Here is a 16,713-nt window from a genome sequence, read left to right as displayed (position 1 = left end):
ACTTCCAGGTCACAGCAACAAGCCATTATTTTCAGAGAGAAAAAAAATGAATATGCTAATATTGCTCATATCCTTTGTTAAACCGTCCTTTTGCAATCTCCTAAAGCATAAATGTTACCAAGTCATTTTCCAGAGCCTTTGACAATCAAAAGTGTACAAACCATATATATTCACTGGTGCACAAATAATTTATTACTGACTCTCTTCCCTTTGAGAATGCTGCTAACAGTATGCTTCTGCTTATTTAATTCCTGCCCTTATAGTAGCTTTGGGTTTCTTGCTTTCCTTCCCCCTAGTAGTTTAGTTAGTTACAAGGTTAAAAGGCAGGTGTAGGATATTTGATCAGTTACTACAGGGATTGCTAGCAAATCAGCAAGGAGTACTGAGGCAAGAAATTTTGTCATCCCCACAAGTCTAGCAGTTGATTTCATTATTAGGGAAGCATTTGGATTTTTCAGTAGTTATAAGCTATGTGCTGTTGAATGTCTGCATAAAGACCTATTTATTTGCAGGTGATTGACCAGACATGTACCCATTAAATAATATTTTGCTACAGCCAATCATTTTCGCTGTCCTAACTATAATACTATGACATTCTGATGTACCCCCACAAACTAGAAGCAGAGAAAATAAGTGCCTGATCTATGATTTGGTAAGTAAACCTTCAGCTTACTTCTGGTTCCTGCTCAGACTACAATGTACACATTGTCATGCTTATGCAATAATAATTATCAGTTCTACTATAAATAATGACAGGCATTGTTTGTCTATGCTTATATCTCCTATTAAATTTGCAGCATGCTGATTTTGTGCACCAATAGTACACGGATCACACCTAGCCTGGAACCTAACATGTTTTCACCCCATTCTTATGTTACTATTAATACTCTTTTGATGTATGCTAAAAAAGCAGTTTGGACAGGTGACAGCACTAATACATACTTGCAAATGTAATTCTTTCTGAGTATCATACTATATGTGAACTTCATTGACAGAGAAGAATTTGAAGAGTGACCACATCGTGCACTGTATTTTGACCACATACATTGATCACACATCATTATCTTATAGTAATTCTGAGTTGATAAATATACATACTGTTTTTTTAAGAAAGATGCAAGCTAAAAATTGTTGTACTCCAAATGACATACAAATTTATACTGACTCTTCTCATACAAACTCAAGGGCCACTTTTGACATCAATATTAAGCAGTTATCACTCTCAATTAGATGCTAATTTTCTTCCCCTTGGAGAATTAAAGACTTGGTTCTCTATGGGCATCTGACAGGACTTCAATTAAAGAAAAAATATAGCCCTTTGAACTTTCTATCTTTTTCACTTACATTGTGCCAGTGTGCTCACCTTCCTTCTAGGTCTGATTTCTGTGAAAGCACAAACTATTAGGTGCTGAACAATCATCAATATTGGGGCCTCTATGTGTTAATTCCATAGTACTACAGAGATAAGACAGAGTAAAACTGCTGGCTTTAATAATCGAAGTCACTGTGCTTTCTCTACTATGGAGTCTTATACAGTTGTTTATTGTTCCATATGCACTGCCATGACAGTGAAAAGCAGTAAAAAAGTGGAATGAAACACCACTGATTTTCAGCAGGTCTTGTAATCATGTACTTCTCCCATTAGCAATTGTTGATGTAGGTTATCTGTGCAACAGATAGGACAACTATTGAATGCTTTTTTTGTGTAAATGCAACTTTTAAATTTTAATTGTCTGATGATCCCAAAGGAAAGTTGGTAGCAGAATGGAAAAAAAAAAAAACCAACAAGTGATTATGAATCATTAAGATAAGATGGTTGAAATATCAGAAAAGACAAAACATCACAACAATCCAGATCCAAGTTCAAACTCAGGTTCCTTCTAGTCTTCAAATCAAGTTGTTATCTTGAGGTTCTCTTTGAGCTTTTCCTGTCCTCACTGGGAAGAGGAAATGCAATATGAAGTTACTCACTGCCACAGGACTCTCCCTATTTTTTCCTCTCCTTCAAATAAATTATTTTTTGTGGGATTTCTGACTCATGGGAACTCTGCCACTGAGGAGTGAACAATGATCCCATAGGGAATTTTTCTCTCCCACAGATCTGACTTTAGGCAGCATTCACCAAATTGCAAGAGCCAAAAGTGCTGAAGTTTTGATTCTTTTAGATATCATTAATCAGTGTCTTATTCCATTGTCCCTTCCTATTAACATTACTCCCAAACTTTCTAAGTCTAGTTGCTAAGTATTTATTGCTGGCATAGGATCAATGCAAAATTCATCAGACAGCAGATAACCCTCATCTGATTTAGAAATGGTTTAGAGTTCTGTTTTCCAGATTCTGTGCAATAGCTGACCCTAGTGAATGAATAGAACAACTTTTCATTAAAGTTTCTTTTAAGAATCTTCAGAATAAAGAGTAAAAAGACACTTTCAGATTAAAAATAACTCAAAAATTAGGGGCATGGGTAGACAAAAATAAAATAATAAAAAAGAAAAGTTAAAGGCACTTCAAAATACTCTGAAAATAATATATTGCTGTACAAAGACAGTGTATGAGAAAAGAGATGAAGTGTGAAAACTACTGCAAAAAAAGAAAGTGGTAATTTAGTAAGAAAATTACTAATAAGCACATAGCCTGGTATTTTAAATATCATTTTTTAGAGCTTCTGGTGATTATTATTGTTGTTATTGAGTTATTAACTCAAATATTTAGAATTCAGAATCAGGGTTACAGAATTGCCTAAAAAGTGTGGTTCAATATAATTTATTTATTTTTTATTTACATCATTTTATCATTTTCTAGAAAGGTGAATGGCCTGTTTCACATGAAGCATTATTGCACAGGAGTTAGATGAAAAATCCTTTAACACATTCTATGTAAATTATTGTCAATAGCTTGACAATAACGAACACTAACCAGAATTGCAACTTCTGTAAAAAATATTTCTCAAGCAAAAGATATTAATCAGATCAGTTTGGAAAATGATCTAAATAGATAATTAGATATAACTAATGTATTGACAATTTTCTGAAATAAAAATGATAATAAAAACACATGGTTTTGCTAAATTATTCCTGGGTCTGAACCAATAAACACAGTATTAGTAAGGTATTTAATTCTATGCCGAATCTGATACCTCCTCAACAAGATAATATTCTCAATAAAGAACACTGAGACTTTTTCTTTTAATCCATTTTAAGCTGTGTTTAACATTTTAACTAAGAATCATAGAATCACAGAATGGCTTAGGTTGGAAGGCACCTCAAAGATCTTTGAGTTCCAACCCTCCCACCATCAGCAGAGTAAATAATCACTAAATCAGGTGCTAGATCAGGTTGTCCAGGGTCCCATTCAACCTGGCCCTAAAAACTGCCAGGGATGGGGCATCCACCTCTCTGGGCAGCCTGTTCCAGCACCTCACTACACCCTCTGTGAAAAATTTCACACTTACATCTAAATGAAATCTTTTTTCTTTTAGTTTAAAACCATTCTGCCTTGTCTATCACTATCTATCTGTGTAGGTAGACAGTGCTCTAGATGTGATCTCACAAGGACAGTAGAGAGGGAGAATCAGTCCCTCTCTTTTGATGCAGCTCAGGATACTGCTGGCCTTTCAGGCTTTAAGTCCACGCAGCTGGCTCATGCTGAGATTATCATCTACCAGGTCCCCAAGTCTTCCTCTGCAGGGCAACTTTAAATTAATTTTTCTTCCAGTCCATACAGATATCCAAGATTGCCAGTTTGCACTTGTTGAACTTCATTAGGTACACAAGCACTCACCTTTCAAGTCTCTCCAGGTCTCTCTGGATGGCATGTCTTCCTTCATATCACCAGCATCAAAAAGTACTAAACTCAGCAAATAGTTAGAGAAAGCACAGACACAGACACATACACTCACATAGATCACTTTAAAAGTGATGCTTCCTATTTATTTTCGTGAAACTACAACAGGTACAAAGAGCACACTGTTTCATAAAACAAATTGTGAGCTACAAACACATTAGTTTTCAATATGGACAGTACCATTAGATGTACATTTTCACCAGCACCAAACAAGAGCACACATGTTGCACTCATAAAAAACTGCATGAGCAGAGGTGACCCATGATTTCACAACTCTTACAATGGCTTTGTTACTCAGAAAATGTTGTCCACAGAGTCAAGCTTTGATTGGCTCAAAAAAATGGAAGTCAGAATGCACAAAATATGCACTATAGAGTGAGTGTGGAAGGACAGTTCAATGAAGTTTAGCAATGTGTTCCACAGTGTTCAAACTGGCATGGGGCCTGGTCTTATAGCATTGCAAAAGAAATGTTGTTTTCTTCTCTGTCCTGATTCTGCAAGTTTGAGCCTTCAGCATAGATATATACTTGGGTACATTATCCTCCCCCTCTATTCTGCTCTGGTGATGCCATATCTGGAGTATTGTACTCAGTTCTGGACTCCCCCATTCAGGAAAGGAAAGGAACCTCTGGAACGAGTCTAGCAGGGGGCTACAAAGATAATTAGGGTTTGGGAGCATTTCCTGTACGAAGAAAGTCTGAGATACCTGAGACTGTTCAGCTTGGAGAAGAGAAGTCTTAGAGGGGATCTTAATGCTTACAAAAATCTAAAGGGTGGGAGTCAATAAGATGACACCAGGCTCTTTCAGTGGTGCATGAGGAAGAATTTCATGGAGGATGTGACAGAGCACTGGAACAGGCTTCCTAGAGAGGTTGTAGAGTCTTTTTCTCTGGAGATATTAAAAATGCACCTGAAGTTTTTCTCATGCAACCTACCATAGAGAATCTGCTTGAGCAGCAGTACTGGTCTAGATGACCTCCGGAGGTTCCTTCCAACCCTGTGGAAGGATTCTGTGCTTCTTGTGACCTTAAAGATCATTCAGTTTCAAGTCCACTGCCATAGGCATGGGTATCTTCCATTAGATTAGGTTTCTCGAGGGCTGATCCAGTCAAGCCTGTTTGTAGCAGCTAGGTACAAGTTTGACAGAGGAACACTTTCCTGTTGAAAGATTAGTATAGAGATAACAAGTTAACTTTCTGGTTATGGAGAGGAAGGTAGTATTTACAACAGAGACAAATATCCCATGTGTAATTACTTGTAGTGAATGGAATGTTTCTGAATGCTTCACTACATTCCTTGGTGTTTTTGAATTTGTATTAGGTTCAATAATATTTGTCTACTTCATTTGCAATATTATACTTCACAAGTGCTAGTGAGTGGACCTGTATTCTTATGCCTTGGTTTATGGTTTAAACAAACAAACAAAAACACACACAAAAAAACGACATCATAACAGCTGATGTAGAAAAATGAAACTCGCATGAGCCCTACAGACTCATGATGTTCTTTCTGGTTAATTAATTGAATAATGCCCAAATAGTTAGATAGCAGCATTGGTCTGACTGGAAGATTAGACAAAATGACCTCTATGTGTCCCATCCAATCTAAGTTTCTTTATTTACTTCTGGAAAACAATTAGAAGTACTTGAATTTAACTTTGAGCCTCTGGGATCTGAAAAACCACTTTTTTCTTAGAAGCAGATCCACTACATAAGTCTATTTTCTAGTAGCCTATTACAAAACTATGTGGTTATTGTTCAAGCCCATGTGATGAATTAAACATCATACAAAAAATCAAATCTGTACTTATTTAATGAAGCTGTCCTGGTTTCAGCCATAATAGCATTAGCAGCACATTATTATAGCACATATTAATAATATTAATGGTTGTTGTTGAGAGACAGGAACATACAAATATCTGCAGCCTTTATAGCATGACAGAAGTGGGAGAGGCAAAGTCAGTACAGGTGGACTGAATTAGACTGAGATTGATTCCATAACATGTGACCGCATGTAGAAGACCATAAAGATTTGAGGAGCTAGATGTAGACAGCTGTAGTTTAGCTGTTGCTGTTATTGGGTGTTGGCTTGTGGCAGGTGGGGTATCATATTTGTGTTGCACATTGATGGGTAATTGTATTGTCTCTATATGTTGTTATTATTGCATTTTTGTTTCCATTTTACTTTTCTGATTTAGTAAGTAGTTTTTATTTCAACACACAAGTTTTTATTTTAACAACTTGTTCCTGGTTCTCTTCCTCATCCCATTTAATAGTGGTGTGAGTGAACAGCTTTGTGGTGCTGAGCTGTTGCTGAGTTAAGCCACAATAGAAGCCTTCCAGTCTAAATACTTTTGGAAGTTGCAGAAAAATAATTCAGGGGGAAGAGAGAGTTAATAGTAGGCTATTGTTAAGCTGACAGGTGTTTAATGACCAAATCACTGAAAAAGACTTCATAAATGTAAATTCACTATATCTCGTTCAGTGATGGTCTGCTCAAGATCACCAGCATTTTGAGAAACATTGACTATAACTCCATTCAATCCTTGAAGTGACTTAACCTTCAAGATGAGTCAGCACTCAGGATGATGTCAAATTTTATTACCAAGTCTACACCCTTTTTGGACAGATAAATTGTTTAGAGGGAATATGAAGTTTCTTAAGATTAATAATAAAATAATCTTAAAAGATTTATATTATTTGCATGTGCTCATCATTCAGGACTTTAAATAACTAAGCCACTTTAGTGATTTGGATATGACAAAAAAAGTCAGATTTATGGCATTTGTTTTTGGGAAAGAATCAGGGAATAAAAAGGAAAGAAAAAGAATTAAAAAAAATAAATAGTCACTGACTAAGTGACTGAGGATCAGTGTAGTAGATGTTGTGTACTGTGACTTCAACAAGGCTTTTGACACCATCTCCAACAACATCTTTGTAAATAATCTTAGTAAGTGTGGGATAGATGAGCAGACAGTGAGGTGGACTGAGATTTGGCTATCTGCCAGAGGGTCATGGCAGTGGTGCAGAGTGGATGGAGAGAAACCTCATGAGATTCCAGGAGGGCATATGTAGAGTCTTGTACATGGGGAGGAGTAGCTGCATAGATCACTGCAAGTTAGGAGTTGACTTTCTGGAAAGGAGCTTTAGAAGGAAAATCTGGGTGTCTTAGTGGACAACAGATTGATAGTGAGCCAGCAGTGTGCCCTTGTGACTAAGAAGGCCAATGCTATCCTGAAGTGCATTAAAAATAACATGGCCAGCTGGTCAATTCAAGCTCTCCTCTACTTCTTCTCTGTCCTTGTCAGGCCAGAACTGTATCCAGTTCTGGGTTCCCTGGTACAAGAAAAACAGGCAGCTACTGGAGAAAATCAGGTGGAGGGCTACAAAGATTAGATGTTGGGAGCATCTCTCCTCTGAGGAAAGGTTGAGTTATCTGGGACTGTTCAACCTGGAGAAGACTGAGATGGGTCTTAATACTTATAAATGCCTAAAGGATGGGAGTCAAGAGGCCAGGCTCTTCTCAGCAGTACCCAGTGATGTGACAAAGAGCAATAGAGACAAAACTGGAACACAAGACATAGCAACTGAACATAAGAAAGAACTTCTTTATAAGTGTGACAGAGCACTGGGACAGGCTGCCTAGAGAGGTTGTGGAATCTTTTCTCTGGAGATAATAAAAATCTGCCTGAATGCTTTCCTGTGTAACCTAGTGTAGGGAACTTTGGCAGAGGGTTTGCACTGGATGATCTCCATAGGTGCCTTCCATCCTCTGTGATTATGTGGTCCTCCATCTTTTTGTAAGCACAGAAAATTCTTCTACATTTCCTTTTAAGTGCAACTCAACTTCTCTAGATGTAGCAGGATGAAAATACTGATACTATCCTCTATTACATCCTAGGAAATATATATATATATATATATATATAGGGTGAATCCTTATTTTACTAATTCAGATGCTATAGAAGATATGCTTCTGTGGTACCAAGTGTTCTGGGAAAGTCTGTATTTTGCATAAAGATGTCATCAAAGAATTCAAGAGAGGAAAGGCGCAATTTATTTTAAGTGTCCATAAACACCTGTGGAGAAACGTATGACATCTCTGAATACCAAATGAAACTATTATGATCAGTGATAACTCTGAATTTCGAGTCACTCTGTAATGAGAGGACTCTAAGTGTTATTTTGATCAATTTTATCACATACTGAGGGAATATATCAACAAGTATTCATAGGCTGTGAGTTCTTGTCTGATTTTTAACTGTATAATTAATACACATATCATTTTGTTCTGTAACTTAAGAGTTGTGAAGAAATCACTATATTACACCAGAATTCAAGAATTCCTTAATTCTTAGCCATGTTTCACTTGCTCAGAAAAATCGTCCTTTTTCATCCGTTAAAACAAAAGAAAGAAATATAGCAAAAAGTGTAATATATGTTTTTCCATCAGAAGGCAGCAAAATATCTTCTGTAGGATAAAAACACTATAACTGTCAAGACAGTAGAAAAATAAACTGTTAGTACACATTTCTGTCATCTGAAAAATTCAGGATAAGTCACTAGAAACAAAGCTGATGGGTTTTATCTTTATTAAAGTAATATCTTCATGTATAGTCTCTTACTCATCTAACACAGATTCACACTCTTTTTCATGATCCTTGAAGAATTGAGATTACAAAAAGTAAACCTACATACCAATACAATAAGAGAATGTATGCCATGTCGTTAAAGAAATCACATATCTTTTCAATTGTTCTCTGATCAGCTTAGCTGATAGAAAGAACATATTTTAGTGGAATTAACTAGATTTAACAATTTTTCTGACGGAATTACTTGAAATAATCTCTTATTCTTTATTGAGGTGAAGAAGGAAGTGATGTTTTATGTCATTATTTATGTGAATCTGAGACTTAAAGTCATGGCCTGTATATCTTCAGGATCTACCTACTTGATTAATACTTGAGTACTCTCAGCTTCTGAAAACCAGGCTTTTTAGAAAATTAAGAAAGAAGGCCTTCAAAATGCAAATTCTTCTAAATCATGCAATCAAACCTTTCTGGTCTATCTGAAAAGGGTGGGAGTGCTAAGAAAAGGTTAGGACCTTGGCAGTATTCAGTAAGCTTACTATTGCAACAAAGCAAAACACAGTAGAGTCAAACTATCCCTAGTGGCTATTTGGGAGCTGTCAGTATTGTCCAATACAGATGGTGTCCGACATGGAAGTGTGTATAAAGCACAGGTGCGTGACCGAATTTCTTCATGAGGAAAAATTTGCAACCACTGACATTCATTGTTGCTTGCTGAACATTTATGGAGATGAAAGAGTGCACAGTGGGTTGGCAAATGGTGCATTTCAGCAGTGGTTGCAGGAACGTGAAAGTTAAGCCATATTTGGGATGGCCATGTAGATTTTTATGAGCATAGCATGTAGGCACTTTCTCATTGCTAGTGAAAGTACATAGCTAATGATGGTGATTATGTTGAGAAATAGCATTTTGTAGCTGAGAATTTTCTCTGTTAGACCGTGTCATTGTGCTCCTTGTCTCTGTTGTAGTTTCTATGGAAAGAATCATAGAATGGCTTGGATTGGAAGGAACTTCAAACATCATCAAATTCCAACCGCCCTGCCACGGGCAGGGATGATAGCTGCTAAATCAAGTACTAAACCAGATTGCCAGGACCCCATCCAACCTGGCCTTAAACATCTAAAGAAAGGTCATCCACAACCTCTCTGGACATCCTGTTCCAGTGTCTTACCGTTCTTACCATAAAAAACTTCCCCCTGAAATCTAATCTAAATCACCCCTCCTTTATTTTAAAACCATTCCTCCTTGCCTGTCCTACTGTCTACCCAGGTACAAGCGTGATTTCTCTCATGTTTATCAACTCTCTTTAAATACCAGAAGGCTGCAAAACCTTTAATCTTAAATAAATAAATAAATAAATAAATAAATAAATAAATAAATAAAATAGGCAACATTGCTGTCTGAGCAACCAACATAAAAATATTTTCTCTCCTGCTATTATAAGAGCAACAGGACATTAAGGAAAACAAATGCATGACAGAGTGAAAAAGCATATATAAAAGCGAATATTTTATGCCAAAACTGCTGCCTTCGTCTGAGTCTCAATCTGAATCTTGTCTTAAATTTTTATTATTTTCTGAAGGGTTAGTCCTCTAAATCCATATACAATGTGATAGAATCCAAAAACTCCTCAAGTTATTCTGCAAATTATCAAAATCAGTCAATCAGAATCAGTTATAATCTGCAAGTAGAAACCACTTCAGGAATTAACGTTATTCTTCATAAATTGGAAGTATTTCAATTACTGTCCTTGAATAACGTTCTGGAGGGGATGTCTTGTTTTTATTCACTGTTTTCTTGGCAATTTTGCTTTTCCTAAGCCTTTTATTACACATGCATATAAATTTCCAGCTTGAGGTAGGAAATGAGAGAGATGGTTTCATTTCAGATTTTTTTTCTTACTGTTATTTTAAAGTTAAATTTATTTATTAACATTAAAAAAAAATAACCAGTTGAGTCATTTGAAGTTCACAACAACAGAAAAAAAAAATCACATGTCACATTTTGTGTAGCAGCGTACTATGACTAAATCTTTTAGCTTTTAGTGATCCATGGCATATTTTTGAGGAACTCTTAAAACAGGCTTTCCTGAATCTACACAGCAGACAGAATTTTGATGACCTTATCCTTAATGAAGAGCAAGTTCTATAAACATGTAAAGTGGTCATTAGATACAAGTTCTTATGCGTTGCCAATGTTACTATGTGAATATCTTTTTATTTAAATTTAATCCTTGGGTTTTAAAGTGTATTGCCACATGCAGTTCTTGATGGAATTTGGTTTTGAAATGGATGAAACTGGGGAGCAAAAGAAAAAAACAACAACAGCAACAAAAAAAAAAAAGAAAACCAAAAAACAAAAAAACCCACCACCACAACAAAAAACATGGAAAGGCTGAACTGACAGATTCCTCCATGCCCAGAAGTAATATGACATACTTCTGCAAAAAGATGCTGATCAGTTACTGATTTCTACCAGTTTCCCCATCAGGCAGCCAGTCTCTTTCCAATTTGTGCAGTCATTGCATTCCCATCCATGAACTCTGCAGGACATGGGTCAGGCCATAAGCAGTCAAACCACATTTCTCTCTTCTCCCCAAGACATAGACAGCTATGACGAGCTGAAAGTACCAGCTTGCCATTCACAAAGACTGTAGTGTAGCTGTGTTATCGTTTCCCTCCTTTAGTTTACTCAATCACTCAATTCACCAGGTGCATCACTCTCCCTCTGGGCCAGTGCAATGGATAGATTAATTATGCTAATCATCCACTCTAGGCAACAAAAGCACAAAACACCCGTCCCTTCTATTCCTCCAGCCAATTCTTTTCTATCTACACTTGTTATCTCTGGGTCTCCCCAGTGTGCCTGAATTTTCACAGGGCTGGGATTTGGAGACAGAATCCAAGACTTTCGTTTAGTCATCCTCTACTACCAAACCATGTTAAGAAGCTTTGCTTCTTCTGACTACTGTGGATATCTGTACATTTGCCAGTTTTCAAATTTTAATTCCATAAATACTAATACTCTTACATCACTTCTTTTCAAACCAGTTCCTAACTGTGTTCCTTTTCCAAACCTACATTTATATCAAAATTCAAAGTTTTGATGCTTTCTACGATCGTTATTTTTTAAAATTTTATTTATCCTGTATGTTTTATTTCCCTCCTGGTAATACACAGACCATTTTTTTCATGTTCAGGAAGTTTAGCTAGGGTCTCTTTCTGAGGTTTTTCTTTTTCATTTTTTTCCTTTTTCTTTTTTTTTTTTTTTCATATCCAGCACTAAGTTAAATAGCACAGGACTTACTCAATTAACTTCATAAAGTACAGCATTGCTTGGGGTTTTAAATATCATGATGTGTAAAGTAACATGGGTAAGAATGGGTTCAAATGTTTATTTGTTTGTTTTTTTTTTTGTTTTATGTTTCATATTTTTTTATATGTTTTTTTATTTTGTTCCAATCCTTCAACACAGTTCTACAGCAGATTTTTCCAGAAATCCCTTTCTTTATTGCAAAATTTTGAACTAAAATTTATTCCTTTTGTTAAAAGTAAGGAGATTTCTGTCTCTCAATTCTGTGATTCTGTGATTCAATGCTGGAAGGAAATCCACAGTAAACTTAAAAAAAAAATTCTGGAATGACTAGGACTGTGACCATTTAAATGTCAATGTAATTGATTACCTCTAGAGATTATTTAAAAAAAAAAAAAAAAAACATTCAATTTTTCAGTTCTGACAGTTTTCCAGTTATCTGATGTTTCATTTGCCACCTACGCAATGTATGATGTATTCTCATCTCTTTGAGTGTTTACATGTGGTCATTGTACACTTTCTCAGGATATTAAAAAAAGTATGGGAAAAATGTGGGGAATATATAATAACTTGATTTTAAGCACGTCAAAAATAACACCAGGCCTAATCTATAGATGATATCATTAATTTTCATGTCTGACTGAGAATCACTCCTTTTATGGATGTGAAACTGATGGAGAAATGCCAGTTTGTCACACGACAGCATCACAAAAAGCTAGGCATCTTGCCATCAAAATTGTCCTGTTTGCCAGGGCATTGTCCAGAATAGATTTTTAAATATACATAATGTTAAATAGAGTTTTAAATGAGATTATACAAGGAATGTGTTTAAATACAAAAGCTGAACTTGTGCAATATTTTTTTAACACTGGAGTGTGAATACACTGCACTAAGACACAGCAGAATAAATAATGTGTTGCACATCATTTTGTTGGTGTTTGTTAGGATGCAGTATTGGCAGATTTTAAATCAAGTGACCTTCCGTCACCCTCAGAGTCTGCTAAGCCACGGACAAAGTGAAAAATCAAGGTCATTTTTCACCCTGTGTTAACTAGAATGTCAATTACTCTTTTGCTCTGCCACAAAGCAGTCATAGAGAGTTAGTGCACAAGCTTAGACATGAACATGTAGAGAGGGACAGCCTCAAGATATATTCAGTCTGTTGCTGTCAACGTATGCCTTTCTAACTCTGTTGGCAGTCAATATGCTACTCAGGGTTTGGTTCAGTTTTTTAGGCTCTCAGTAGTTAATTTAAATGCACACATCTGTAATTCCTGGTTAATTGGAATAAATATTTTCCAAATTCTGCGCAGTTTAAATGTTTTTCACTGTTGTAAAAATCACAGAACTATAGCTGGTTGAATTTGGAAAGGACGTCTAGTCATCTGGTCCAATCCCTCTGCTCAAACAAGGTCACCTTGAGCAGGTTGACAGGAGTTGTGTTAAGAAAGCTTTTGAGTAACTCCAAGAGAAGAGGCTCCACAGCCCCTCTGGTCAACTTATTTCTTTTCAGTGCTCTATCACCACACAGTAAAGTGTTTCCTGATGTTCAGACAGAATTTCCTGTGTTTCAGTTTATGTTCATTGCCTTTTGTCCTAACACAAGAGCCCAGCTTTGTCTTGTTTAGATAGTCCCTTCTGATATTTGAACACAATGATAAGATCTCCTTTGTGGCTTCCCTGCTGCAGGCTGAAAAAAATCCCAGCTTTCTCAACTTTTCCTCATATCCAATATCCTCACTATTCCATTAAATTAGTATTTGTAATGTTTTTAATTACAGAGATATTTAGATCCTTCTTCAAAGATAATTGCCTACTGTGCAGCCGTGGCTGAATTAACACTGTGAAAACTTATACTGCAAGATGGTCATGGCTACAAAAAGCCATTCACGTTCAGGAAAAGATATGTAGCCAGATTTAGCAGTGGTGACAGCAATGTGAAAGACAAACCACATCCTGGATGGCCACACACAGCTGTCACTTAACAAAATGAAGAGAAACTGAGTCAACTCATCTTTAAGTTGGCAGAAAATGACCACAGAACTGTGCACAAAGTTGAATATCAGCTTTGATGCACTGGAAATAACGGCGGCAACATTGGAATATCACAAGAATAGGTCCATGAATACTCAGAGAGAAATAGAAAGAATACTGTGTGAAAATTTGTCAGGACCTATAAAACCAATATGAGGCTGAAGATGACCTCATCCTGGATTGCATCGTTATCAGTGAAGAGACATCACCACTATGAGCTGGAGTTAAAACAGCAGTCTGTGGAGTAGCAACACAGAATTCCTCATCGAAGAGAAAGATCAAGACACATCTCACAGCAGATAAAGTAATGTGTATTTCCTTTTGGAATACAGAAAGGCACGATCCTTCTGGATTTCCTGGAACACAGACAAACTATCATCTCTGACCACTACATTGCTATGCTTTCTAAGCTGAAGGCTCAAACTTGCAGAATCAGGACAGAGAAGAAAACAACATTTCTTTTGCAATGCTATAAGACCAGGCCCCATGCCAGTTTGAACACTGTGGAACACATTGCTAAACTTCACTGAACTGTCCTTCCACGCTAACTCTATAGTGCATATTTCATGCATTCTGACTTCCATTTTTTTGAGCCAATCAAAGCTTGACTCTGTGGACAACATTTTCTGAGTAACAAAGCCATTGTAAGAGTTGTGAAATCATGGGTCACCTCTGCTCATGCAGTTTTTTATGAGTGCAACATGTGTGCTCTTGTTTGGTGCTGGTGAAAATGTACACCTAATGATGCTGTTCATATTGAAAACTAATGTGTTGTAGCTTACAATTTGTTTTATGAAACAGTGGTACTGTGCTCTTTGTACCTGTTGTAGCTTCGCAAAAATAAATAGGAAGCATCACTTTCCGATTGACTTACATAACCCATTTCTGAAATTGTGCTGTAGAGCTCTGCTTTACCCGCATTCAGTCCCATACAGTCTTCGACTTGCTGGACAACCACAGCTAAAGGAAACATTTTCAAAGTATCCAAAAAAGTTAAAAAAATGACTTTTACATGCTAGAGCCTTGTTCAAGAACATGCTGTATATTAATCCTTTCTGCCTACGTACAAACTTGACTGGAATCAGTTTTACTGCTTTGTGAATCTTCCTGTTGTAAGCTGAACTAATGAAAAGGTGCTGTTTTAGCTCTGGTAATGAAAGGTAAAGAAAATCACTTGCTGAAGCAACTGACATTTTGACCAGGAATGAGGACTTAGTATGGGAATTATACAAAATGCGTGATTTGAGGCACAGCACAGAAAAACATAAAAAGTCTGTTGTGGGTCACTTCCACTTGCATCTAGTCACCAAGAATGGATTATTACTGCTATTTTTATATCTATATGTATTAAGGTAATCAGTTAATAGCTTCCATGGGTCTATTTTCTCTGTCTAAATAGCCACATCATTCTAAAGGAGAAGGTAGTTGCTAAATTAGAGTGTCTGAACTGTCTCTCAGGAAATTTAAATATTTTTGTTACCCAGACACAATCACCCCTCCCTTCAGTGTTTATTGGCCTCACTAAGTAGCACATTGCCATTTCTAAACTCCCACAGGCTCTGTTTGAACTTTGCAGTTCTTCTTAGACACTTGGTCCAAGTTTGTGTTCCATTTCAAGTTTGCCACCATTTCAGGATGAAGCCTGTTATATTCTGTAGCTGAGACTTGATTTTCCTGGGGAGTAAGCCTTGGCTCATGAACTAGAAGAAATTATTCTGTTTTATGCACTCATTCTGGATAATCAGGTTTACAACTGAAATCTACAAATATTATATCCATGGAATCTCATCATGAAGACTATTCCTGGTGAAGTCCAGTTTACTCAAAATCAAAATCCTGGACTCTGATTCTGACAAACTGAATCCGTTAGAAATGACTACAGAAGAACATGGCTGAATAAAGATTTTAAAATCATCTTTTAAATGTTATGAAGGGCCTTTGAAGACATGGTTTTGTACCATATTTAAAAAAGCTGAAACAAGAAACAGTCATATGCACCCATGACAGCCTCAGGGAACTCTCTTGAGTTATCATTAGAAATATTTTCAAATTATGTTTACTGTGTATGTTTTACAACTTTACTTTTGCATTGGATATGTCACTTTCCATTACAATCTAAACGTAACGTATTCATGTGTATCAGCACTGCTGTTCTTTGAAATGGCATTTTGTAAAGAAGTGGTCCAAAAGAAATGCCAGTTAATATACTACCTTATTATATAAGCATTATAAATGTAATATTAATAATTTGTTACTTACGTAAAATTCAAATGAAATGACCAATGACTTTGAAAAATATTTAGGAAGAAATGGAATTTATGTGGAATTAAGTATTCTACACAAAATAGTTACTGAACAAAAGAAATAAATGAATGTTTGTTTTAACATCTGAAATATATATTTTCTTTTGGTGTCAGTCTTTGAGCTAGTATCACTTTATTTATTTTCTGTGTGTTCTGCTTACCCCTCAGAAAGTATCTAGAGTATAACACTTCAATGAGACAATCTTAAATGGTTTCAGGCATCCTTATCAGAATTTAAATAAATAAGTAATAATTAGTCTTCTACATTCTAGATACACTAAGATTTTGAAGAAGGGGAAAATAATCAGGTAGTAATATTGTAAAATACAAGAGTTGCTCTCTTCTTGGGATAAATTAAACAAGAGAGTATTTTCAGAGTAGCTTCATGGCTTCTTGACCTGAGGATGTACCTCCCAAATTCAGGAGTCAGAATCCGGTCCCAGTGACAAGGCATACAACAATCGCCTTCTGCCTCTCCTCTCATTGGGAAGGCTGTCTGCACTGTAGTTTCAGATACTAACTCTTCTACAGGCTAGTTTGGAGATGGCTTAAGGCACTTAGCTTTCTGCAGGCATAATAAAGATCTGCACTAATTTTTAGACATCAATCTGGGAGACATAGCATGCCAGAGT

The sequence above is a fragment of the Lagopus leucura genome, unplaced genomic scaffold (assembly GCF_019238085.1).
Source record: "Lagopus leucura isolate 7727_CA_CO unplaced genomic scaffold, USGS_WTPT01 Super-Scaffold_100018, whole genome shotgun sequence".
Classification (NCBI taxonomy): Eukaryota; Metazoa; Chordata; class Aves; order Galliformes; family Phasianidae; genus Lagopus; species Lagopus leucura.
The sequence above is the reverse complement of the archived record's forward strand: the minus strand, read 5'-3'. Positions refer to the sequence as shown.